The sequence below is a fragment of the Schistocerca cancellata genome, unplaced genomic scaffold (assembly GCF_023864275.1).
Source record: "Schistocerca cancellata isolate TAMUIC-IGC-003103 unplaced genomic scaffold, iqSchCanc2.1 HiC_scaffold_170, whole genome shotgun sequence".
Lineage (NCBI taxonomy): Eukaryota > Metazoa > Arthropoda > Insecta > Orthoptera > Acrididae > Schistocerca > Schistocerca cancellata.
This window is the reverse complement of record NW_026046208.1, coordinates 1-24274: the sequence shown is the minus strand read 5'-3', so window position 1 is coordinate 24274 and position 24274 is coordinate 1. Positions and strand designations below refer to the sequence as shown.

The 24274-nt window shown below is 50.2% G+C and overlaps 31 non-coding genes across 31 annotated transcripts; all 31 read right to left on the bottom strand.

Moving 5' to 3' along the window:
* Positions 1-126: 126 nt before the first annotated feature.
* Trnaa-agc (transfer RNA alanine (anticodon AGC)) lies at positions 127-199 on the bottom strand. The gene has a single exon. It is a non-coding gene; the product is annotated as a tRNA-Ala (tRNA).
* Positions 200-623: 424 nt separating this feature from the next.
* Positions 624-696, bottom strand: Trnaa-ugc (transfer RNA alanine (anticodon UGC)). Its single transcript has one exon. It is a non-coding gene; the product is annotated as a tRNA-Ala (tRNA).
* Positions 697-1704: 1008 nt separating this feature from the next.
* On the bottom strand, positions 1705-1777 carry Trnaa-agc (transfer RNA alanine (anticodon AGC)). The gene has a single exon. It is a non-coding gene; the product is annotated as a tRNA-Ala (tRNA).
* Positions 1778-2200: 423 nt separating this feature from the next.
* Trnaa-ugc (transfer RNA alanine (anticodon UGC)) lies at positions 2201-2273 on the bottom strand. Its single transcript has one exon. It is a non-coding gene; the product is annotated as a tRNA-Ala (tRNA).
* A 1008-nt stretch (positions 2274-3281) lies between these two features.
* Trnaa-agc (transfer RNA alanine (anticodon AGC)) lies at positions 3282-3354 on the bottom strand. The gene has a single exon. It is a non-coding gene; the product is annotated as a tRNA-Ala (tRNA).
* A 423-nt stretch (positions 3355-3777) lies between these two features.
* Positions 3778-3850, bottom strand: Trnaa-ugc (transfer RNA alanine (anticodon UGC)). Its single transcript has one exon. It is a non-coding gene; the product is annotated as a tRNA-Ala (tRNA).
* A 1008-nt stretch (positions 3851-4858) lies between these two features.
* Positions 4859-4931, bottom strand: Trnaa-agc (transfer RNA alanine (anticodon AGC)). The gene has a single exon. It is a non-coding gene; the product is annotated as a tRNA-Ala (tRNA).
* A 425-nt stretch (positions 4932-5356) lies between these two features.
* Positions 5357-5429, bottom strand: Trnaa-ugc (transfer RNA alanine (anticodon UGC)). The gene has a single exon. It is a non-coding gene; the product is annotated as a tRNA-Ala (tRNA).
* A 1011-nt stretch (positions 5430-6440) lies between these two features.
* On the bottom strand, positions 6441-6513 carry Trnaa-agc (transfer RNA alanine (anticodon AGC)). Its single transcript has one exon. It is a non-coding gene; the product is annotated as a tRNA-Ala (tRNA).
* Positions 6514-6937: 424 nt separating this feature from the next.
* Positions 6938-7010, bottom strand: Trnaa-ugc (transfer RNA alanine (anticodon UGC)). The gene has a single exon. It is a non-coding gene; the product is annotated as a tRNA-Ala (tRNA).
* A 1008-nt stretch (positions 7011-8018) lies between these two features.
* Positions 8019-8091, bottom strand: Trnaa-agc (transfer RNA alanine (anticodon AGC)). The gene has a single exon. It is a non-coding gene; the product is annotated as a tRNA-Ala (tRNA).
* A 423-nt stretch (positions 8092-8514) lies between these two features.
* Trnaa-ugc (transfer RNA alanine (anticodon UGC)) lies at positions 8515-8587 on the bottom strand. Its single transcript has one exon. It is a non-coding gene; the product is annotated as a tRNA-Ala (tRNA).
* A 1008-nt stretch (positions 8588-9595) lies between these two features.
* Positions 9596-9668, bottom strand: Trnaa-agc (transfer RNA alanine (anticodon AGC)). Its single transcript has one exon. It is a non-coding gene; the product is annotated as a tRNA-Ala (tRNA).
* Positions 9669-10091: 423 nt separating this feature from the next.
* On the bottom strand, positions 10092-10164 carry Trnaa-ugc (transfer RNA alanine (anticodon UGC)). Its single transcript has one exon. It is a non-coding gene; the product is annotated as a tRNA-Ala (tRNA).
* Positions 10165-11172: 1008 nt separating this feature from the next.
* On the bottom strand, positions 11173-11245 carry Trnaa-agc (transfer RNA alanine (anticodon AGC)). The gene has a single exon. It is a non-coding gene; the product is annotated as a tRNA-Ala (tRNA).
* Positions 11246-11668: 423 nt separating this feature from the next.
* Trnaa-ugc (transfer RNA alanine (anticodon UGC)) lies at positions 11669-11741 on the bottom strand. The gene has a single exon. It is a non-coding gene; the product is annotated as a tRNA-Ala (tRNA).
* A 1008-nt stretch (positions 11742-12749) lies between these two features.
* Trnaa-agc (transfer RNA alanine (anticodon AGC)) lies at positions 12750-12822 on the bottom strand. Its single transcript has one exon. It is a non-coding gene; the product is annotated as a tRNA-Ala (tRNA).
* Positions 12823-13245: 423 nt separating this feature from the next.
* Positions 13246-13318, bottom strand: Trnaa-ugc (transfer RNA alanine (anticodon UGC)). The gene has a single exon. It is a non-coding gene; the product is annotated as a tRNA-Ala (tRNA).
* A 1008-nt stretch (positions 13319-14326) lies between these two features.
* Trnaa-agc (transfer RNA alanine (anticodon AGC)) lies at positions 14327-14399 on the bottom strand. Its single transcript has one exon. It is a non-coding gene; the product is annotated as a tRNA-Ala (tRNA).
* A 423-nt stretch (positions 14400-14822) lies between these two features.
* Trnaa-ugc (transfer RNA alanine (anticodon UGC)) lies at positions 14823-14895 on the bottom strand. Its single transcript has one exon. It is a non-coding gene; the product is annotated as a tRNA-Ala (tRNA).
* Positions 14896-15903: 1008 nt separating this feature from the next.
* Trnaa-agc (transfer RNA alanine (anticodon AGC)) lies at positions 15904-15976 on the bottom strand. The gene has a single exon. It is a non-coding gene; the product is annotated as a tRNA-Ala (tRNA).
* Positions 15977-16399: 423 nt separating this feature from the next.
* Trnaa-ugc (transfer RNA alanine (anticodon UGC)) lies at positions 16400-16472 on the bottom strand. The gene has a single exon. It is a non-coding gene; the product is annotated as a tRNA-Ala (tRNA).
* A 1008-nt stretch (positions 16473-17480) lies between these two features.
* On the bottom strand, positions 17481-17553 carry Trnaa-agc (transfer RNA alanine (anticodon AGC)). The gene has a single exon. It is a non-coding gene; the product is annotated as a tRNA-Ala (tRNA).
* Positions 17554-17976: 423 nt separating this feature from the next.
* Positions 17977-18049, bottom strand: Trnaa-ugc (transfer RNA alanine (anticodon UGC)). The gene has a single exon. It is a non-coding gene; the product is annotated as a tRNA-Ala (tRNA).
* Positions 18050-19057: 1008 nt separating this feature from the next.
* Trnaa-agc (transfer RNA alanine (anticodon AGC)) lies at positions 19058-19130 on the bottom strand. The gene has a single exon. It is a non-coding gene; the product is annotated as a tRNA-Ala (tRNA).
* Positions 19131-19553: 423 nt separating this feature from the next.
* Positions 19554-19626, bottom strand: Trnaa-ugc (transfer RNA alanine (anticodon UGC)). The gene has a single exon. It is a non-coding gene; the product is annotated as a tRNA-Ala (tRNA).
* Positions 19627-20634: 1008 nt separating this feature from the next.
* Positions 20635-20707, bottom strand: Trnaa-agc (transfer RNA alanine (anticodon AGC)). Its single transcript has one exon. It is a non-coding gene; the product is annotated as a tRNA-Ala (tRNA).
* Positions 20708-21130: 423 nt separating this feature from the next.
* On the bottom strand, positions 21131-21203 carry Trnaa-ugc (transfer RNA alanine (anticodon UGC)). Its single transcript has one exon. It is a non-coding gene; the product is annotated as a tRNA-Ala (tRNA).
* A 1009-nt stretch (positions 21204-22212) lies between these two features.
* On the bottom strand, positions 22213-22285 carry Trnaa-agc (transfer RNA alanine (anticodon AGC)). Its single transcript has one exon. It is a non-coding gene; the product is annotated as a tRNA-Ala (tRNA).
* Positions 22286-22706: 421 nt separating this feature from the next.
* Trnaa-ugc (transfer RNA alanine (anticodon UGC)) lies at positions 22707-22779 on the bottom strand. Its single transcript has one exon. It is a non-coding gene; the product is annotated as a tRNA-Ala (tRNA).
* Positions 22780-23789: 1010 nt separating this feature from the next.
* Trnaa-agc (transfer RNA alanine (anticodon AGC)) lies at positions 23790-23862 on the bottom strand. Its single transcript has one exon. It is a non-coding gene; the product is annotated as a tRNA-Ala (tRNA).
* Between the last annotated feature and the right edge of the window lie 412 nt (positions 23863-24274).

The window sequence follows — 24274 nt, the reverse complement described above, 5'->3', positions numbered from 1 at the left end:
TTCCTGCGCGTAACAGCACGCTTGCCAATTGTGGCTGCTAATCGTTCGCTCGTATCTGCCTAGACACATTCGCTGGCTGTGAATTATTTGCATGGCAGTGTGCGCATGTTGGTGTGTTAAAAATTCTGGAGACGCTGGGTATCGATCCCAGTACCTCTCGCATGCTAAGCGAGCGCTCTACCATCTGAGCTACGCCCCCTGATGACGGATAGTGCTACATACAACCATATCAATATCACAGACCCTTGCACTCCCATTATTCCGCAGACAAACACTACTCTCAATGTGTCCGTGAGGGTGTCTTTCAGGTTTCCTGCATTCTGTATCGAATCGTAGTTGGCCAAAATTAAAGTGGCACGCACAACGTCGAAAAATAGCGTTCGGCCACCGCTCTGAGTAAGACGAACGTGTTGTCCACACTCTAGACTTCATTGAGGTTAGGCCGTTATACCTAAGATAGATTTGCACTCGATGACACCTCGACAACAGCCGGTCCTCACATTCACGTCTTGCTCTCCTTACGTCAGTATACATCATATGAGTCTGTGAGGCTGGCTTTGCAACATCTTGCGTGTCTTTAGGCTCGCCGCGACCAACACTTACCATGCACTGTCCACAAAACATGGAGGCGCCGGGGCTTGAACCCGGGACCTTTCACATGCAAAGCGAACGCTCTACCAACTGAGCTACGCCCCCAAGCGCAACAAAGATGCGCTGTTTTCCATCCTTTGCTACTCTGATGTGCGCGGACATGATGGTTGGTTGGTTCATAGGGGCGAAGGGACCAGTGTACAAAGGCGCGATCACGTTCATATGCACAAGAGTTCCAAGTAGTTTCGATGCTCTGGTATTACGACTACAAATTCCGTCTGTATTTAACGTCTTAAATTGAAAGGACAGTCACAAATTGCTCCGTTTTGACTCCATGTCGACAATCACACAGCGCCTGAGGTAACAAGCACATCTGAAGCCCCATTGTGCACTCGACTGTTGATGCCAACTCACTGCCTCGCACTTTACTACTGTGTACCACTCTTGTCGTCCAACTGCAAAAGACTGGGCCACAACAAGTTTCCGCGTCTCCATTGCACTGCGCAAACTACGAAACGCTCCCCAAACATTGCACTCACCTATGCAGACGACTTTTCCGACTTTACACGACGCTCACGCAACGCTCACGCTAGTGACAGCCTTATTTAGAGCTTGACGTCGCGCCCAAGCGAGTGAGCACATTTCGCCTACGGCTTAGGCCGCCCAACTAGTGTGGCTGCTCGGTCTCTGCAGGCAGCGAGGAGCTGCAAACTTCCCGTGTTCGCGCCTATGTCACCTCCGCTTGCTTGTCAGAGACAGAGTGTCGCAAAACATACAACTCACTCCATGAATTGATTGCTACGGCATCTGTCATCAGCAGTCACAACTAGCAACACCAGTAGCAGCCGACTGCACGTAAAGAATGGGAATGTGCAGTGGGATTTTTGTGAACTCGGCGCAAGGCAGATCTTTCCGACATAGGTTTGAGAATCTTAAGGGAAGACTTGTACTGGTTCTAAATTAAGTATAGGGCTGGGAGGAGGGTGCTTCCTGCGCGTAACAGCACGCTTGCCAATTGTGGCTGCTAATCGTTCGCTCGTATCTGCCTAGACACATTCGCTGGCTGTGAATTATTTGCATGGCAGTGTGCGCATGTTGGTGTGTTAAAAATTCTGGAGACGCTGGGTATCGATCCCAGTACCTCTCGCATGCTAAGCGAGCGCTCTACCATCTGAGCTACGCCCCCTGATGACGGATAGTGCTACATACAACCATATCAATATCACAGACCCTTGCACTCCCATTATTCCGCAGACAAACACTACTCTCAATGTGTCCGTGAGGGTGTCTTTCAGGTTTCCTGCATTCTGTATCGAATCGTAGTTGGCCAAAATTAAAGTGGCACGCACAACGTCGAAAATAGCGTTCGGCCACCGCTCTGAGTAAGACGAACGTGTTGTCCACACTCTAGACTTCATTGAGGTTAGGCCGTTATACCTAAGATAGATTTGCACTCGATGACACCTCGACAACAGCCGGTCCTCACATTCACGTCTTGCTCTCCTTACGTCAGTATACATCATATGAGTCTGTGAGGCTGGCTTTGCAACATCTTGCGTGTCTTTAGGCTCGCCGCGACCAACACTTACCATGCACTGTCCACAAAACATGGAGGCGCCGGGGCTTGAACCCGGGACCTTTCACATGCAAAGCGAACGCTCTACCAACTGAGCTACGCCCCCAAGCGCAACAAAGATGCGCTGTTTTCCATCCTTTGCTACTCTGATGTGCGCGGACATGATGGTTGGTTGGTTCATAGGGGCGAAGGGACCAGTGTACAAAGGCGCGATCACGTTCATATGCACAAGAGTTCCAAGTAGTTTCGATGCTCTGGTATTACGACTACAAATTCCGTCTGTATTTAACGTCTTAAATTGAAAGGACAGTCACAAATTGCTCCGTTTTGACTCCATGTCGACAATCACACAGCGCCTGAGGTAACAAGCACATCTGAAGCCCCATTGTGCACTCGACTGTTGATGCCAACTCACTGCCTCGCACTTTACTACTGTGTACCACTCTTGTCGTCCAACTGCAAAAGACTGGGCCACAACAAGTTTCCGCGTCTCCATTGCACTGCGCAAACTACGAAACGCTCCCCAAACATTGCACTCACCTATGCAGACGACTTTTCCGACTTTACACGACGCTCACGCAACGCTCACGCTAGTGACAGCCTTATTTAGAGCTTGACGTCGCGCCCAAGCGAGTGAGCACATTTCGCCTACGGCTTAGGCCGCCCAACTAGTGTGGCTGCTCGGTCTCTGCAGGCAGCGAGGAGCTGCAAACTTCCCGTGTTCGCGCCTATGTCACCTCCGCTTGCTTGTCAGAGACAGAGTGTCGCAAAACATACAACTCACTCCATGAATTGATTGCTACGGCATCTGTCATCAGCAGTCACAACTAGCAACACCAGTAGCAGCCGACTGCACGTAAAGAATGGGAATGTGCAGTGGGATTTTTGTGAACTCGGCGCAAGGCAGATCTTTCCGACATAGGTTTGAGAATCTTAAGGGAAGACTTGTACTGGTTCTAAATTAAGTATAGGGCTTGGAGGAGGGTGCTTCCTGCGCGTAACAGCACGCTTGCCAATTGTGGCTGCTAATCGTTCGCTCGTATCTGCCTAGACACATTCGCTGGCTGTGAATTATTTGCATGGCAGTGTGCGCATGTTGGTGTGTTAAAAATTCTGGAGACGCTGGGTATCGATCCCAGTACCTCTCGCATGCTAAGCGAGCGCTCTACCATCTGAGCTACGCCCCCTGATGACGGATAGTGCTACATACAACCATATCAATATCACAGACCCTTGCACTCCCATTATTCCGCAGACAAACACTACTCTCAATGTGTCCGTGAGGGTGTCTTTCAGGTTTCCTGCATTCTGTATCGAATCGTAGTTGGCCAAAATTAAAGTGGCACGCACAACGTCGAAAATAGCGTTCGGCCACCGCTCTGAGTAAGACGAACGTGTTGTCCACACTCTAGACTTCATTGAGGTTAGGCCGTTATACCTAAGATAGATTTGCACTCGATGACACCTCGACAACAGCCGGTCCTCACATTCACGTCTTGCTCTCCTTACGTCAGTATACATCATATGAGTCTGTGAGGCTGGCTTTGCAACATCTTGCGTGTCTTTAGGCTCGCCGCGACCAACACTTACCATGCACTGTCCACAAAACATGGAGGCGCCGGGGCTTGAACCCGGGACCTTTCACATGCAAAGCGAACGCTCTACCAACTGAGCTACGCCCCCAAGCGCAACAAAGATGCGCTGTTTTCCATCCTTTGCTACTCTGATGTGCGCGGACATGATGGTTGGTTGGTTCATAGGGGCGAAGGGACCAGTGTACAAAGGCGCGATCACGTTCATATGCACAAGAGTTCCAAGTAGTTTCGATGCTCTGGTATTACGACTACAAATTCCGTCTGTATTTAACGTCTTAAATTGAAAGGACAGTCACAAATTGCTCCGTTTTGACTCCATGTCGACAATCACACAGCGCCTGAGGTAACAAGCACATCTGAAGCCCCATTGTGCACTCGACTGTTGATGCCAACTCACTGCCTCGCACTTTACTACTGTGTACCACTCTTGTCGTCCAACTGCAAAAGACTGGGCCACAACAAGTTTCCGCGTCTCCATTGCACTGCGCAAACTACGAAACGCTCCCCAAACATTGCACTCACCTATGCAGACGACTTTTCCGACTTTACACGACGCTCACGCAACGCTCACGCTAGTGACAGCCTTATTTAGAGCTTGACGTCGCGCCCAAGCGAGTGAGCACATTTCGCCTACGGCTTAGGCCGCCCAACTAGTGTGGCTGCTCGGTCTCTGCAGGCAGCGAGGAGCTGCAAACTTCCCGTGTTCGCGCCTATGTCACCTCCGCTTGCTTGTCAGAGACAGAGTGTCGCAAAACATACAACTCACTCCATGAATTGATTGCTACGGCATCTGTCATCAGCAGTCACAACTAGCAACACCAGTAGCAGCCGACTGCACGTAAAGAATGGGAATGTGCAGTGGGATTTTTGTGAACTCGGCGCAAGGCAGATCTTTCCGACATAGGTTTGAGAATCTTAAGGGAAGACTTGTACTGGTTCTAAATTAAGTATAGGGCTTGGAGGAGGGTGCTTCCTGCGCGTAACAGCACGCTTGCCAATTGTGGCTGCTAATCGTTCGCTCGTATCTGCCTAGACACATTCGCTGGCTGTGAATTATTTGCATGGCAGTGTGCGCATGTTGGTGTGTTAAAAATTCTGGAGACGCTGGGTATCGATCCCAGTACCTCTCGCATGCTAAGCGAGCGCTCTACCATCTGAGCTACGCCCCCCTGATGACGGATAGTGCTACATACAACCATATCAATATCACAGACCCTTGCACTCCCATTATTCCGCAGACAAACACTACTCTCAATGTGTCCGTGAGGGTGTCTTTCAGGTTTCCTGCATTCTGTATCGAATCGTAGTTGGCCAAAATTAAAGTGGCACGCACAACGTCGAAAATAGCGTTCGGCCACCGCTCTGAGTAAGACGAACGTGGTTGTCCACACTCTAGACTTCATTGAGGTTAGGCCGTTATACCTAAGATAGATTTGCACTCGATGACACCTCGACAACAGCCGGTCCTCACATTCACGTCTTGCTCTCCTTACGTCAGTATACATCATATGAGTCTGTGAGGCTGGCTTTGCAACATCTTGCGTGTCTTTAGGCTCGCCGCGACCAACACTTACCATGCACTGTCCACAAAACATGGAGGCGCCGGGGCTTGAACCCGGGACCTTTCACATGCAAAGCGAACGCTCTACCAACTGAGCTACGCCCCCAAGCGCAACAAAGATGCGCTGTTTTCCATCCTTTGCTACTCTGATGTGCGCGGACATGATGGTTGGTTGGTTCATAGGGGCGAAGGGACCAGTGTACAAAGGCGCGATCACGTTCATATGCACAAGAGTTCCAAGTAGTTTCGATGCTCTGGTATTACGACTACAAATTCCGTCTGTATTTAACGTCTTAAATTGAAAGGACAGTCACAAATTGCTCCGTTTTGACTCCATGTCGACAATCACACAGCGCCTGAGGTAACAAGCACATCTGAAGCCCCATTGTGCACTCGACTGTTGATGCCAACTCACTGCCTCGCACTTTACTACTGTGTACCACTCTTGTCGTCCAACTGCCAAAAGACTGGGCCACAACAAGTTTCCGCGTCTCCATTGCACTGCGCAAACTACGAAACGCTCCCCAAACATTGCACTCACCTATGCAGACGACTTTTCCGACTTTACACGACGCTCACGGCAACGCTCACGCTAGTGACAGCCTTATTTAGAGCTTGACGTCGCGCCCAAGCGAGTGAGCACATTTCGCCTACGGCTTAGGCCGCCCAACTAGTGTGGCTGCTCGGTCTCTGCAGGCAGCGAGGAGCTGCAAACTTCCCGTGTTCGCGCCTATGTCACCTCCGCTTGCTTGTCAGAGACAGAGTGTCGCAAAACATACAACTCACTCCATGAATTGATTGCTACGGCATCTGTCATCAGCAGTCACAACTAGCAACACCAGTAGCAGCCGACTGCACGTAAAGAATGGGAATGTGCAGTGGGATTTTTGTGAACTCGGCGCAAGGCAGATCTTTCCGACATAGGTTTGAGAATCTTAAGGGAAGACTTGTACTGGTTCTAAATTAAGTATAGGGCTGGGAGGAGGGTGCTTCCTGCGCGTAACAGCACGCTTGCCAATTGTGGCTGCTAATCGTTCGCGTCGTATCTGCCTAGACACATTCGCTGGCTGTGAATTATTTGCATGGCAGTGTGCGCATGTTGGTGTGTTAAAAATTCTGGAGACGCTGGGTATCGATCCCAGTACCTCTCGCATGCTAAGCGAGCGCTCTACCATCTGAGCTACGCCCCCTGATGACGGATAGTGCTACATACAACCATATCAATATCACAGACCCTTGCACTCCCATTATTCCGCAGACAAACACTACTCTCAATGTGTCCGTGAGGGTGTCTTTCAGGTTTCCTGCATTCTGTATCGAATCGTAGTTGGCCAAAATTAAAGTGGCACGCACAACGTCGAAAATAGCGTTCGGCCACCGCTCTGAGTAAGACGAACGTGTTGTCCACACTCTAGACTTTCATTGAGGTTAGGCCGTTATACCTAAGATAGATTTGCACTCGATGACACCTCGACAACAGCCGGTCCTCACATTCACGTCTTGCTCTCCTTACGTCAGTATACATCATATGAGTCTGTGAGGCTGGCTTTGCAACATCTTGCGTGTCTTTAGGCTCGCCGCGACCAACACTTACCATGCACTGTCCACAAAACATGGAGGCGCCGGGGCTTGAACCCGGGACCTTTCACATGCAAAGCGAACGCTCTACCAACTGAGCTACGCCCCCAAGCGCAACAAAGATGCGCTGTTTTCCATCCTTTGCTACTCTGATGTGCGCGGACATGATGGTTGGTTGGTTCATAGGGGCGAAGGGACCAGTGTACAAAGGCGCGATCACGTTCATATGCACAAGAGTTCCAAGTAGTTTCGATGCTCTGGTATTACGACTACAAATTCCGTCTGTATTTAACGTCTTAAATTGAAAGGACAGTCACAAATTGCTCCGTTTTGACTCCATGTCGACAATCACACAGCGCCTGAGGTAACAAGCACATCTGAAGCCCCATTGTGCACTCGACTGTTGATGCCAACTCACTGCCTCGCACTTTACTACTGTGTACCACTCTTGTCGTCCAACTGCAAAAGACTGGGCCACAACAAGTTTCCGCGTCTCCATTGCACTGCGCAAACTACGAAACGCTCCCCAAACATTGCACTCACCTATGCAGACGACTTTTCCGACTTTACACGACGCTCACGCAACGCTCACGCTAGTGACAGCCTTATTTAGAGCTTGACGTCGCGCCCAAGCGAGTGAGCACATTTCGCCTACGGCTTAGGCCGCCCAACTAGTGTGGCTGCTCGGTCTCTGCAGGCAGCGAGGAGCTGCAAACTTCCCGTGTTCGCGCCTATGTCACCTCCGCTTGCTTGTCAGAGACAGAGTGTCGCAAAACATACAACTCACTCCATGAATTGATTGCTACGGCATCTGTCATCAGCAGTCACAACTAGCAACACCAGTAGCAGCCGACTGCACGTAAAGAATGGGAATGTGCAGTGGGATTTTTGTGAACTCGGCGCAAGGCAGATCTTTCCGACATAGGTTTGAGAATCTTAAGGGAAGACTTGTACTGGTTCTAAATTAAGTATAGGGCTGGGAGGAGGGTGCTTCCTGCGCGTAACAGCACGCTTGCCAATTGTGGCTGCTAATCGTTCGCTCGTATCTGCCTAGACACATTCGCTGGCTGTGAATTATTTGCATGGCAGTGTGCGCATGTTGGTGTGTTAAAAATTCTGGAGACGCTGGGTATCGATCCCAGTACCTCTCGCATGCTAAGCGAGCGCTCTACCATCTGAGCTACGCCCCCTGATGACGGATAGTGCTACATACAACCATATCAATATCACAGACCCTTGCACTCCCATTATTCCGCAGACAAACACTACTCTCAATGTGTCCGTGAGGGTGTCTTTCAGGTTTCCTGCATTCTGTATCGAATCGTAGTTGGCCAAAATTAAAGTGGCACGCACAACGTCGAAAATAGCGTTCGGCCACCGCTCTGAGTAAGACGAACGTGTTGTCCACACTCTAGACTTCATTGAGGTTAGGCCGTTATACCTAAGATAGATTTGCACTCGATGACACCTCGACAACAGCCGGTCCTCACATTCACGTCTTGCTCTCCTTACGTCAGTATACATCATATGAGTCTGTGAGGCTGGCTTTGCAACATCTTGCGTGTCTTTAGGCTCGCCGCGACCAACACTTACCATGCACTGTCCACAAAACATGGAGGCGCCGGGGCTTGAACCCGGGACCTTTCACATGCAAAGCGAACGCTCTACCAACTGAGCTACGCCCCCAAGCGCAACAAAGATGCGCTGTTTTCCATCCTTTGCTACTCTGATGTGCGCGGACATGATGGTTGGTTGGTTCATAGGGGCGAAGGGACCAGTGTACAAAGGCGCGATCACGTTCATATGCACAAGAGTTCCAAGTAGTTTCGATGCTCTGGTATTACGACTACAAATTCCGTCTGTATTTAACGTCTTAAATTGAAAGGACAGTCACAAATTGCTCCGTTTTGACTCCATGTCGACAATCACACAGCGCCTGAGGTAACAAGCACATCTGAAGCCCCATTGTGCACTCGACTGTTGATGCCAACTCACTGCCTCGCACTTTACTACTGTGTACCACTCTTGTCGTCCAACTGCAAAAGACTGGGCCACAACAAGTTTCCGCGTCTCCATTGCACTGCGCAAACTACGAAACGCTCCCCAAACATTGCACTCACCTATGCAGACGACTTTTCCGACTTTACACGACGCTCACGCAACGCTCACGCTAGTGACAGCCTTATTTAGAGCTTGACGTCGCGCCCAAGCGAGTGAGCACATTTCGCCTACGGCTTAGGCCGCCCAACTAGTGTGGCTGCTCGGTCTCTGCAGGCAGCGAGGAGCTGCAAACTTCCCGTGTTCGCGCCTATGTCACCTCCGCTTGCTTGTCAGAGACAGAGTGTCGCAAAACATACAACTCACTCCATGAATTGATTGCTACGGCATCTGTCATCAGCAGTCACAACTAGCAACACCAGTAGCAGCCGACTGCACGTAAAGAATGGGAATGTGCAGTGGGATTTTTGTGAACTCGGCGCAAGGCAGATCTTTCCGACATAGGTTTGAGAATCTTAAGGGAAGACTTGTACTGGTTCTAAATTAAGTATAGGGCTTGGAGGAGGGTGCTTCCTGCGCGTAACAGCACGCTTGCCAATTGTGGCTGCTAATCGTTCGCTCGTATCTGCCTAGACACATTCGCTGGCTGTGAATTATTTGCATGGCAGTGTGCGCATGTTGGTGTGTTAAAAATTCTGGAGACGCTGGGTATCGATCCCAGTACCTCTCGCATGCTAAGCGAGCGCTCTACCATCTGAGCTACGCCCCCTGATGACGGATAGTGCTACATACAACCATATCAATATCACAGACCCTTGCACTCCCATTATTCCGCAGACAAACACTACTCTCAATGTGTCCGTGAGGGTGTCTTTCAGGTTTCCTGCATTCTGTATCGAATCGTAGTTGGCCAAAATTAAAGTGGCACGCACAACGTCGAAAATAGCGTTCGGCCACCGCTCTGAGTAAGACGAACGTGTTGTCCACACTCTAGACTTCATTGAGGTTAGGCCGTTATACCTAAGATAGATTTGCACTCGATGACACCTCGACAACAGCCGGTCCTCACATTCACGTCTTGCTCTCCTTACGTCAGTATACATCATATGAGTCTGTGAGGCTGGCTTTGCAACATCTTGCGTGTCTTTAGGCTCGCCGCGACCAACACTTACCATGCACTGTCCACAAAACATGGAGGCGCCGGGGCTTGAACCCGGGACCTTTCACATGCAAAGCGAACGCTCTACCAACTGAGCTACGCCCCCAAGCGCAACAAAGATGCGCTGTTTTCCATCCTTTGCTACTCTGATGTGCGCGGACATGATGGTTGGTTGGTTCATAGGGGCGAAGGGACCAGTGTACAAAGGCGCGATCACGTTCATATGCACAAGAGTTCCAAGTAGTTTCGATGCTCTGGTATTACGACTACAAATTCCGTCTGTATTTAACGTCTTAAATTGAAAGGACAGTCACAAATTGCTCCGTTTTGACTCCATGTCGACAATCACACAGCGCCTGAGGTAACAAGCACATCTGAAGCCCCATTGTGCACTCGACTGTTGATGCCAACTCACTGCCTCGCACTTTACTACTGTGTACCACTCTTGTCGTCCAACTGCAAAAGACTGGGCCACAACAAGTTTCCGCGTCTCCATTGCACTGCGCAAACTACGAAACGCTCCCCAAACATTGCACTCACCTATGCAGACGACTTTTCCGACTTTACACGACGCTCACGCAACGCTCACGCTAGTGACAGCCTTATTTAGAGCTTGACGTCGCGCCCAAGCGAGTGAGCACATTTCGCCTACGGCTTAGGCCGCCCAACTAGTGTGGCTGCTCGGTCTCTGCAGGCAGCGAGGAGCTGCAAACTTCCCGTGTTCGCGCCTATGTCACCTCCGCTTGCTTGTCAGAGACAGAGTGTCGCAAAACATACAACTCACTCCATGAATTGATTGCTACGGCATCTGTCATCAGCAGTCACAACTAGCAACACCAGTAGCAGCCGACTGCACGTAAAGAATGGGAATGTGCAGTGGGATTTTTGTGAACTCGGCGCAAGGCAGATCTTTCCGACATAGGTTTGAGAATCTTAAGGGAAGACTTGTACTGGTTCTAAATTAAGTATAGGGCTGGGAGGAGGGTGCTTCCTGCGCGTAACAGCACGCTTGCCAATTGTGGCTGCTAATCGTTCGCTCGTATCTGCCTAGACACATTCGCTGGCTGTGAATTATTTGCATGGCAGTGTGCGCATGTTGGTGTGTTAAAAATTCTGGAGACGCTGGGTATCGATCCCAGTACCTCTCGCATGCTAAGCGAGCGCTCTACCATCTGAGCTACGCCCCCTGATGACGGATAGTGCTACATACAACCATATCAATATCACAGACCCTTGCACTCCCATTATTCCGCAGACAAACACTACTCTCAATGTGTCCGTGAGGGTGTCTTTCAGGTTTCCTGCATTCTGTATCGAATCGTAGTTGGCCAAAATTAAAGTGGCACGCACAACGTCGAAAATAGCGTTCGGCCACCGCTCTGAGTAAGACGAACGTGTTGTCCACACTCTAGACTTCATTGAGGTTAGGCCGTTATACCTAAGATAGATTTGCACTCGATGACACCTCGACAACAGCCGGTCCTCACATTCACGTCTTGCTCTCCTTACGTCAGTATACATCATATGAGTCTGTGAGGCTGGCTTTGCAACATCTTGCGTGTCTTTAGGCTCGCCGCGACCAACACTTACCATGCACTGTCCACAAAACATGGAGGCGCCGGGGCTTGAACCCGGGACCTTTCACATGCAAAGCGAACGCTCTACCAACTGAGCTACGCCCCCAAGCGCAACAAAGATGCGCTGTTTTCCATCCTTTGCTACTCTGATGTGCGCGGACATGATGGTTGGTTGGTTCATAGGGGCGAAGGGACCAGTGTACAAAGGCGCGATCACGTTCATATGCACAAGAGTTCCAAGTAGTTTCGATGCTCTGGTATTACGACTACAAATTCCGTCTGTATTTAACGTCTTAAATTGAAAGGACAGTCACAAATTGCTCCGTTTTCACTCCATGTCGACAATCACACAGCGCCTGAGGTAACAAGCACATCTGAAGCCCCATTGTGCACTCGACTGTTGATGCCAACTCACTGCCTCGCACTTTACTACTGTGTACCACTCTTGTCGTCCAACTGCAAAAGACTGGGCCACAACAAGTTTCCGCGTCTCCATTGCACTGCGCAAACTACGAAACGCTCCCCAAACATTGCACTCACCTATGCAGACGACTTTTCCGACTTTACACGACGCTCACGCAACGCTCACGCTAGTGACAGCCTTATTTAGAGCTTGACGTCGCGCCCAAGCGAGTGAGCACATTTCGCCTACGGCTTAGGCCGCCCAACTAGTGTGGCTGCTCGGTCTCTGCAGGCAGCGAGGAGCTGCAAACTTCCCGTGTTCGCGCCTATGTCACCTCCGCTTGCTTGTCAGAGACAGAGTGTCGCAAAACATACAACTCACTCCATGAATTGATTGCTACGGCATCTGTCATCAGCAGTCACAACTAGCAACACCAGTAGCAGCCGACTGCACGTAAAGAATGGGAATGTGCAGTGGGATTTTTGTGAACTCGGCGCAAGGCAGATCTTTCCGACATAGGTTTGAGAATCTTAAGGGAAGACTTGTACTGGTTCTAAATTAAGTATAGGGCTGGGAGGAGGGTGCTTCCTGCGCGTAACAGCACGCTTGCCAATTGTGGCTGCTAATCGTTCGCTCGTATCTGCCTAGACACATTCGCTGGCTGTGAATTATTTGCATGGCAGTGTGCGCATGTTGGTGTGTTAAAAATTCTGGAGACGCTGGGTATCGATCCCAGTACCTCTCGCATGCTAAGCGAGCGCTCTACCATCTGAGCTACGCCCCCTGATGACGGATAGTGCTACATACAACCATATCAATATCACAGACCCTTGCACTCCCATTATTCCGCAGACAAACACTACTCTCAATGTGTCCGTGAGGGTGTCTTTCAGGTTTCCTGCATTCTGTATCGAATCGTAGTTGGCCAAAATTAAAGTGGCACGCACAACGTCGAAAATAGCGTTCGGCCACCGCTCTGAGTAAGACGAACGTGTTGTCCACACTCTAGACTTCATTGAGGTTAGGCCGTTATACCTAAGATAGATTTGCACTCGATGACACCTCGACAACAGCCGGTCCTCACATTCACGTCTTGCTCTCCTTACGTCAGTATACATCATATGAGTCTGTGAGGCTGGCTTTGCAACATCTTGCGTGTCTTTAGGCTCGCCGCGACCAACACTTACCACGCACTGTCCACAAAACATGGAGGCGCCGGGGCTTGAACCCGGGACCTTTCACATGCAAAGCGAACGCTCTACCAACTGAGCTACGCCCCCAAGCGCAACAAAGATGCGCTGTTTTCCATCCTTTGCTACTCTGATGTGCGCGGACATGATGGTTGGTTGGTTCATAGGGGCGAAGGGACCAGTGTACAAAGGCGCGATCACGTTCATATGCACAAGAGTTCCAAGTAGTTTCGATGCTCTGGTATTACGACTACAAATTCCGTCTGTATTTAACGTCTTAAATTGAAAGGACAGTCACAAATTGCTCCGTTTTGACTCCATGTCGACAATCACACAGCGCCTGAGGTAACAAGCACATCTGAAGCCCCATTGTGCACTCGACTGTTGATGCCAACTCACTGCCTCGCACTTTACTACTGTGTACCACTCTTGTCGTCCAACTGCAAAAGACTGGGCCACAACAAGTTTCCGCGTCTCCATTGCACTGCGCAAACTACGAAACGCTCCCCAAACATTGCACTCACCTATGCAGACGACTTTTCCGACTTTACACGACGCTCACGCAACGCTCACGCTAGTGACAGCCTTATTTAGAGCTTGACGTCGCGCCCAAGCGAGTGAGCACATTTCGCCTACGGCTTAGGCCGCCCAACTAGTGTGGCTGCTCGGTCTCTGCAGGCAGCGAGGAGCTGCAAACTTCCCGTGTTCGCGCCTATGTCACCTCCGCTTGCTTGTCAGAGACAGAGTGTCGCAAAACATACAACTCACTCCATGAATTGATTGCTACGGCATCTGTCATCAGCAGTCACAACTAGCAACACCAGTAGCAGCCGACTGCACGTAAAGAATGGGAATGTGCAGTGGGATTTTTGTGAACTCGGCGCAAGGCAGATCTTTCCGACATAGGTTTGAGAATCTTAAGGGAAGACTTGTACTGGTTCTAAATTAAGTATAGGGCTTGGAGGAGGGTGCTTCCTGCGCGTAACAGCACGCTTGCCAATTGTGGCTGCTAATCGTTCGCTCGTATCTGCCTAGACACATTCGCTGGCTGTGAATTATTTGCATGGCAGTGTGCGCATGTTGGTGTGTTAAAAATTCTGGAGACGCTGGGTATCGATCCCAGTACCTCTCGCATGCTAAGCGAGCGCTCTACCATCTGAGCTACGCCCCCTGATGACGGATAGTGCTACATACAACCATATCAATATCACAGACCCTTGCACTCCCATTATTCCGCAGACAAACACTACTCTCAATGTGTCCGTGAGGGTGTCTTTCAGGTTTCCTGCATTCTGTATCGAATCGTAGTTGGCCAAAATTAAAGTGGCACGCACAACGTCGAAAATAGCGTTCGGCCACCGCTCTGAGTAAGACGAACGTGTTGTCCACACTCTAGACTTCATTGAGGTTAGGCCGTTATACCTAAGATAGATTTGCACTCGATGACACCTCGACAACAGCCGGTCCTCACATTCACGTCTTGCTCTCCTTACGTCAGTATACATCATATGAGTCTGTGAGGCTGGCTTTGCAACATCTTGCGTGTCTTTAGGCTCGCCGCGACCAACACTTACCATGCACTGTCCACAAAACATGGAGGCGCCGGGGCTTGAACCCGGGACCTTTCACATGCAAAGCGAACGCTCTACCAACTGAGCTACGCCCCCAAGCGCAACAAAGATGCGCTGTTTTCCATCCTTTGCTACTCTGATGTGCGCGGACATGATGGTTGGTTGGTTCATAGGGGCGAAGGGACCAGTGTACAAAGGCGCGATCACGTTCATATGCACAAGAGTTCCAAGTAGTTTCGATGCTCTGGTATTACGACTACAAATTCCGTCTGTATTTAACGTCTTAAATTGAAAGGACAGTCACAAATTGCTCCGTTTTGACTCCATGTCGACAATCACACAGCGCCTGAGGTAACAAGCACATCTGAAGCCCCATTGTGCACTCGACTGTTGATGCCAACTCACTGCCTCGCACTTTACTACTGTGTACCACTCTTGTCGTCCAACTGCAAAAGACTGGGCCACAACAAGTTTCCGCGTCTCCATTGCACTGCGCAAACTACGAAACGCTCCCCAAACATTGCACTCACCTATGCAGACGACTTTTCCGACTTTACACGACGCTCACGCAACGCTCACGCTAGTGACAGCCTTATTTAGAGCTTGACGTCGCGCCCAAGCGAGTGAGCACATTTCGCCTACGGCTTAGGCCGCCCAACTAGTGTGGCTGCTCGGTCTCTGCAGGCAGCGAGGAGCTGCAAACTTCCCGTGTTCGCGCCTATGTCACCTCCGCTTGCTTGTCAGAGACAGAGTGTCGCAAAACATACAACTCACTCCATGAATTGATTGCTACGGCATCTGTCATCAGCAGTCACAACTAGCAACACCAGTAGCAGCCGACTGCACGTAAAGAATGGGAATGTGCAGTGGGATTTTTGTGAACTCGGCGCAAGGCAGATCTTTCCGACATAGGTTTGAGAATCTTAAGGGAAGACTTGTACTGGTTCTAAATTAAGTATAGGGCTTGGAGGAGGGTGCTTCCTGCGCGTAACAGCACGCTTGCCAATTGTGGCTGCTAATCGTTCGCTCGTATCTGCCTAGACACATTCGCTGGCTGTGAATTATTTGCATGGCAGTGTGCGCATGTTGGTGTGTTAAAAATTCTGGAGACGCTGGGTATCGATCCCAGTACCTCTCGCATGCTAAGCGAGCGCTCTACCATCTGAGCTACGCCCCCTGATGACGGATAGTGCTACATACAACCATATCAATATCACAGACCCTTGCACTCCCATTATTCCGCAGACAAACACTACTCTCAATGTGTCCGTGAGGGTGTCTTTCAGGTTTCCTGCATTCTGTATCGAATCGTAGTTGGCCAAAATTAAAGTGGCACGCACAACGTCGAAAATAGCGTTCGGCCACCGCTCTGAGTAAGACGAACGTGTTGTCCACACTCTAGACTTCATTGAGGTTAGGCCGTTATACCTAAGATAGATTTGCACTCGATGACACCTCGACAACAGCCGGTCCTCACATTCACGTCTTGCTCTCCTTACGTCAGTATACATCATATGAGTCTGTGAGGCTGGCTTTGCAACATCTTGCGTGTCTTTAGGCTCGCCGCGACCAACACTTACCATGCACTGTCCACAAAACATGGAGGCGCCGGGGCTTGAACCCGGGACCTTTCACATGCAAAGCGAACGCTCTACCAACTGAGCTACGCCCCCAAGCGCAACAAAGATGCGCTGTTTTCCATCCTTTGCTACTCTGATGTGCGCGGACATGATGGTTGGTTGGTTCATAGGGGCGAAGGGACCAGTGTACAAAGGCGCGATCACGTTCATATGCACAAGAGTTCCAAGTAGTTTCGATGCTCTGGTATTACGACTACAAATTCCGTCTGTATTTAACGTCTTAAATTGAAAGGACAGTCACAAATTGCTCCGTTTTCACTCCATGTCGACAATCACACAGCGCCTGAGGTAACAAGCACATCTGAAGCCCCATTGTGCACTCGACTGTTGATGCCAACTCACTGCCTCGCACTTTACTACTGTGTACCACTCTTGTCGTCCAACTGCAAAAGACTGGGCCACAACAAGTTTCCGCGTCTCCATTGCACTGCGCAAACTACGAAACGCTCCCCAAACATTGCACTCACCTATGCAGACGACTTTTCCGACTTTACACGACGCTCACGCAACGCTCACGCTAGTGACAGCCTTATTTAGAGCTTGACGTCGCGCCCAAGCGAGTGAGCACATTTCGCCTACGGCTTAGGCCGCCCAACTAGTGTGGCTGCTCGGTCTCTGCAGGCAGCGAGGAGCTGCAAACTTCCCGTGTTCGCGCCTATGTCACCTCCGCTTGCTTGTCAGAGACAGAGTGTCGCAAAACATACAACTCACTCCATGAATTGATTGCTACGGCATCTGTCATCAGCAGTCACAACTAGCAACACCAGTAGCAGCCGACTGCACGTAAAGAATGGGAATGTGCAGTGGGATTTTTGTGAACTCGGCGCAAGGCAGATCTTTCCGACATAGGTTTGAGAATCTTAAGGGAAGACTTGTACTGGTTCTAAATTAAGTATAGGGCTGGGAGGAGGGTGCTTCCTGCGCGTAACAGCACGCTTGCCAATTGTGGCTGCTAATCGTTCGCTCGTATCTGCCTAGACACATTCGCTGGCTGTGAATTATTTGCATGGCAGTGTGCGCATGTTGGTGTGTTAAAAATTCTGGAGACGCTGGGTATCGATCCCAGTACCTCTCGCATGCTAAGCGAGCGCTCTACCATCTGAGCTACGCCCCCTGATGACGGATAGTGCTACATACAACCATATCAATATCACAGACCCTTGCACTCCCATTATTCCGCAGACAAACACTACTCTCAATGTGTCCGTGAGGGTGTCTTTCAGGTTTCCTGCATTCTGTATCGAATCGTAGTTGGCCAAAATTAAAGTGGCACGCACAACGTCGAAAATAGCGTTCGGCCACCGCTCTGAGTAAGACGAACGTGTTGTCCACACTCTAGACTTCATTGAGGTTAGGCCGTTATACCTAAGATAGATTTGCACTCGATGACACCTCGACAACAGCCGGTCCTCACATTCACGTCTTGCTCTCCTTACGTCAGTATACATCATATGAGTCTGTGAGGCTGGCTTTGCAACATCTTGCGTGTCTTTAGGCTCGCCGCGACCAACACTTACCATGCACTGTCCACAAAACATGGAGGCGCCGGGGCTTGAACCCGGGACCTTTCACATGCAAAGCGAACGCTCTACCAACTGAGCTACGCCCCCAAGCGCAACAAAGATGCGCTGTTTTCCATCCTTTGCTACTCTGATGTGCGCGGACATGATGGTTGGTTGGTTCATAGGGGCGAAGGGACCAGTGTACAAAGGCGCGATCACGTTCATATGCACAAGAGTTCCAAGTAGTTTCGATGCTCTGGTATTACGACTACAAATTCCGTCTGTATTTAACGTCTTAAATTGAAAGGACAGTCACAAATTGCTCCGTTTTGACTCCATGTCGACAATCACACAGCGCCTGAGGTAACAAGCACATCTGAAGCCCCATTGTGCACTCGACTGTTGATGCCAACTCACTGCCTCGCACTTTACTACTGTGTACCACTCTTGTCGTCCAACTGCAAAAGACTGGGCCACAACAAGTTTCCGCGTCTCCATTGCACTGCGCAAACTACGAAACGCTCCCCAAACATTGCACTCACCTATGCAGACGACTTTTCCGACTTTACACGACGCTCACGCAACGCTCACGCTAGTGACAGCCTTATTTAGAGCTTGACGTCGCGCCCAAGCGAGTGAGCACATTTCGCCTACGGCTTAGGCCGCCCAACTAGTGTGGCTGCTCGGTCTCTGCAGGCAGCGAGGAGCTGCAAACTTCCCGTGTTCGCGCCTATGTCACCTCCGCTTGCTTGTCAGAGACAGAGTGTCGCAAAACATACAACTCACTCCATGAATTGATTGCTACGGCATCTGTCATCAGCAGTCACAACTAGCAACACCAGTAGCAGCCGACTGCACGTAAAGAATGGGAATGTGCAGTGGGATTTTTGTGAACTCGGCGCAAGGCAGATCTTTCCGACATAGGTTTGAGAATCTTAAGGGAAGACTTGTACTGGTTCTAAATTAAGTATAGGGCTTGGAGGAGGGTGCTTCCTGCGCGTAACAGCACGCTTGCCAATTGTGGCTGCTAATCGTTCGCTCGTATCTGCCTAGACACATTCGCTGGCTGTGAATTATTTGCATGGCAGTGTGCGCATGTTGGTGTGTTAAAAATTCTGGAGACGCTGGGTATCGATCCCAGTACCTCTCGCATGCTAAGCGAGCGCTCTACCATCTGAGCTACGCCCCCTGATGACGGATAGTGCTACATACAACCATATCAATATCACAGACCCTTGCACTCCCATTATTCCGCAGACAAACACTACTCTCAATGTGTCCGTGAGGGTGTCTTTCAGGTTTCCTGCATTCTGTATCGAATCGTAGTTGGCCAAAATTAAAGTGGCACGCACAACGTCGAAAATAGCGTTCGGCCACCGCTCTGAGTAAGACGAACGTGTTGTCCACACTCTAGACTTCATTGAGGTTAGGCCGTTATACCTAAGATAGATTTGCACTCGATGACACCTCGACAACAGCCGGTCCTCACATTCACGTCTTGCTCTCCTTACGTCAGTATACATCATATGAGTCTGTGAGGCTGGCTTTGCAACATCTTGCGTGTCTTTAGGCTCGCCGCGACCAACACTTACCATGCACTGTCCACAAAACATGGAGGCGCCGGGGCTTGAACCCGGGACCTTTCACATGCAAAGCGAACGCTCTACCAACTGAGCTACGCCCCCAAGCGCAACAAAGATGCGCTGTTTTCCATCCTTTGCTACTCTGATGTGCGCGGACATGATGGTTGGTTGGTTCATAGGGGCGAAGGGACCAGTGTACAAAGGCGCGATCACGTTCATATGCACAAGAGTTCCAAGTAGTTTCGATGCTCTGGTATTACGACTACAAATTCCGTCTGTATTTAACGTCTTAAATTGAAAGGACAGTCACAAATTGCTCCGTTTTGACTCCATGTCGACAATCACACAGCGCCTGAGGTAACAAGCACATCTGAAGCCCCATTGTGCACTCGACTGTTGATGCCAACTCACTGCCTCGCACTTTACTACTGTGTACCACTCTTGTCGTCCAACTGCAAAAGACTGGGCCACAACAAGTTTCCGCGTCTCCATTGCACTGCGCAAACTACGAAACGCTCCCCAAACATTGCACTCACCTATGCAGACGACTTTTCCGACTTTACACGACGCTCACGCAACGCTCACGCTAGTGACAGCCTTATTTAGAGCTTGACGTCGCGCCCAAGCGAGTGAGCACATTTCGCCTACGGCTTAGGCCGCCCAACTAGTGTGGCTGCTCGGTCTCTGCAGGCAGCGAGGAGCTGCAAACTTCCCGTGTTCGCGCCTATGTCACCTCCGCTTGCTTGTCAGAGACAGAGTGTCGCAAAACATACAACTCACTCCATGAATTGATTGCTACGGCATCTGTCATCAGCAGTCACAACTAGCAACACCAGTAGCAGCCGACTGCACGTAAAGAATGGGAATGTGCAGTGGGATTTTTGTGAACTCGGCGCAAGGCAGATCTTTCCGACATAGGTTTGAGAATCTTAAGGGAAGACTTGTACTGGTTCTAAATTAAGTATAGGGCTTGGAGGAGGGTGCTTCCTGCGCGTAACAGCACGCTTGCCAATTGTGGCTGCTAATCGTTCGCTCGTATCTGCCTAGACACATTCGCTGGCTGTGAATTATTTGCATGGCAGTGTGCGCATGTTGGTGTGTTAAAAATTCTGGAGACGCTGGGTATCGATCCCAGTACCTCTCGCATGCTAAGCGAGCGCTCTACCATCTGAGCTACGCCCCCTGATGACGGATAGTGCTACATACAACCATATCAATATCACAGACCCTTGCACTCCCATTATTCCGCAGACAAACACTACTCTCAATGTGTCCGTGAGGGTGTCTTTCAGGTTTCCTGCATTCTGTATCGAATCGTAGTTGGCCAAAATTAAAGTGGCACGCACAACGTCGAAAATAGCGTTCGGCCACCGCTCTGAGTAAGACGAACGTGTTGTCCACACTCTAGACTTCATTGAGGTTAGGCCGTTATACCTAAGATAGATTTGCACTCGATGACACCTCGACAACAGCCGGTCCTCACATTCACGTCTTGCTCTCCTTACGTCAGTATACATCATATGAGTCTGTGAGGCTGGCTTTGCAACATCTTGCGTGTCTTTAGGCTCGCCGCGACCAACACTTACCATGCACTGTCCACAAAACATGGAGGCGCCGGGGCTTGAACCCGGGACCTTTCACATGCAAAGCGAACGCTCTACCAACTGAGCTACGCCCCCAAGCGCAACAAAGATGCGCTGTTTTCCATCCTTTGCTACTCTGATGTGCGCGGACATGATGGTTGGTTGGTTCATAGGGGCGAAGGGACCAGTGTACAAAGGCGCGATCACGTTCATATGCACAAGAGTTCCAAGTAGTTTCGATGCTCTGGTATTACGACTACAAATTCCGTCTGTATTTAACGTCTTAAATTGAAAGGACAGTCACAAATTGCTCCGTTTTGACTCCATGTCGACAATCACACAGCGCCTGAGGTAACAAGCACATCTGAAGCCCCATTGTGCACTCGACTGTTGATGCCAACTCACTGCCTCGCACTTTACTACTGTGTACCACTCTTGTCGTCCAACTGCAAAAGACTGGGCCACAACAAGTTTCCGCGTCTCCATTGCACTGCGCAAACTACGAAACGCTCCCCAAACATTGCACTCACCTATGCAGACGACTTTTCCGACTTTACACGACGCTCACGCAACGCTCACGCTAGTGACAGCCTTATTTAGAGCTTGACGTCGCGCCCAAGCGAGTGAGCACATTTCGCCTACGGCTTAGGCCGCCCAACTAGTGTGGCTGCTCGGTCTCTGCAGGCAGCGAGGAGCTGCAAACTTCCCGTGTTCGCGCCTATGTCACCTCCGCTTGCTTGTCAGAGACAGAGTGTCGCAAAACATACAACTCACTCCATGAATTGATTGCTACGGCATCTGTCATCAGCAGTCACAACTAGCAACACCAGTAGCAGCCGACTGCACGTAAAGAATGGGAATGTGCAGTGGGATTTTTGTGAACTCGGCGCAAGGCAGATCTTTCCGACATAGGTTTGAGAATCTTAAGGGAAGACTTGTACTGGTTCTAAATTAAGTATAGGGCTGGGAGGAGGGTGCTTCCTGCGCGTAACAGCACGCTTGCCAATTGTGGCTGCTAATCGTTCGCTCGTATCTGCCTAGACACATTCGCTGGCTGTGAATTATTTGCATTGGCAGTGTGCGCATGTTGGTGTGTTAAAAATTCTGGAGACGCTGGGTATCGATCCCAGTACCTCTCGCATGCTAAGCGAGCGCTCTACCATCTGAGCTACGCCCCCTGATGACGGATAGTGCTACATACAACCATATCAATATCACAGACCCTTGCACTCCCATTATTCCGCAGACAAACACTACTCTCAATGTGTCCGAGAGGGTGTCTTTCAGGTTTCCTGCATTCTGTATCGAATCGTAGTTGGCCAAAATTAAAGTGGCACGCACAACGTCGAAAATAGCGTTCGGCCACCGCTCTGAGTAAGACGAACGTGTTGTCCACACTCTAGACTTCATTGAGGTTAGGCCGTTATACCTAAGATAGATTTGCACTCGATGACACCTCGACAACAGCCGGTCCTCACATTCACGTCTTGCTCTCCTTACGTCAGTATACATCATATGAGTCTGTGAGGCTGGCTTTGCAACATCTTGCGTGTCTTGGCTCGCCGCGACCAACACTTACCATGCACTGTCCACAAAACATGGAGGCGCCGGGGCTTGAACCCGGGACCTTTCACATGCAAAGCGAACGCTCTACCAACTGAGCTACGCCCCCAAGCGCAACAAAGATGCGCTGTTTTCCATCCCTTTGCTACTCTGATGTGCGCGACATGATGGTTGGTTGGTTCATAGGGGCGAAGGGACCAGTGTACAAAGGCGCGATCACGTTCATATGCACAAGAGTTCCAAGTAGTTTCGATGCTCTGGTATTACGACTACAAATTCCGTCTGTATTTAACGTCTTAAATTGAAAGGACAGTCACAAATTGCTCCGTTTTGACTCCATGTCGACAATCACACAGCGCCTGAGGTAACAAGCACATCTGAAGCCCCATTGTGCACTCGACTGTTGATGCCAACTCACTGCCTCGCACTTTACTACTGTGTACCACTCTTGTCGTCCAACTGCAAAAGACTGGGCCACAACAAGTTTCCGCGTCTCCATTGCACTGCGCAAACTACGAAACCGCTCCCCAAACATTGCACTCACCTATGCAGACGACTTTTCCGACTTTACACGACGCTCACGCAACGCTCACGCTAGTGACAGCCTTATTTAGAGCTTGACGTCGCGCCCAAGCGAGTGAGCACATTTCGCCTACGGCTTAGGCCGCCCCAACTAGTGTGGCTGCTCGGTCCTCTGCAGGCAGCGAGGAGCTGCAAACTTCCCGTGTTCGCGCCTATGTCACCTCCGCTTGCTTGTCAGAGACAGAGTGTCGCAAAACATACAACTCACTCCATGAATTGATTGCTACGGCATCTGTCATCAGCAGTCACAACTAGCAACACCAGTAGCAGCCGACTGCACGTAAAGAATGGGAATGTGCAGTGGGATTTTTGTGAACTCGGCGCAAGGCAGATCTTTCCGACATAGGTTTGAGAATCTTAAGGAAGACTTGTACTGGTTCTAAATTAAGTATAGGGCTTGGAGGAGGGTGCTTCCTGCGCGTAACAGCACGCTTGCCAATTGTGGCTGCTAATCGTTCGCTCGTATCTGCCTAGACACATTCGCTGGCTGTGAATTATTTGCATGGCAGTGTGCGCATGTTGGTGTGTTAAAAATTCTGGAGACGCTGGGTATCGATCCCAGTACCTCTCGCATGCTAAGCGAGCGCTCTACCATCTGAGCTACGCCCCCTGATGACGGATAGTGCTACATACAACCATATCAATATCACAGACCCTTGCACTCCCATTATTCCGCAGACAAACACTACTCTCAATGTGTCCGTGAGGGTGTCTTTCAGGTTTCCTGCATTCTGTATCGAATCGTAGTTGGCCAAAATTAAAGTGGCACGCACAACGTCGAAAATAGCGTTCGGCCACCGCTCTGAGTAAGACGAACGTGTTGTCCACACTCTAGACTTCATTGAGGTTAGGCCGTTATACCTAAGATAGATTTGCACTCGATGACACCTCGACAACAGCCGGTCCTCACATTCACGTCTTGCTCTCCTTACGTCAGTATACATCATATGAGTCTGTGAGGCTGGCTTTGCAACATCTTGCGTGTCTTTAGGCTCGCCGCGACCAACACTTACAGCACATGC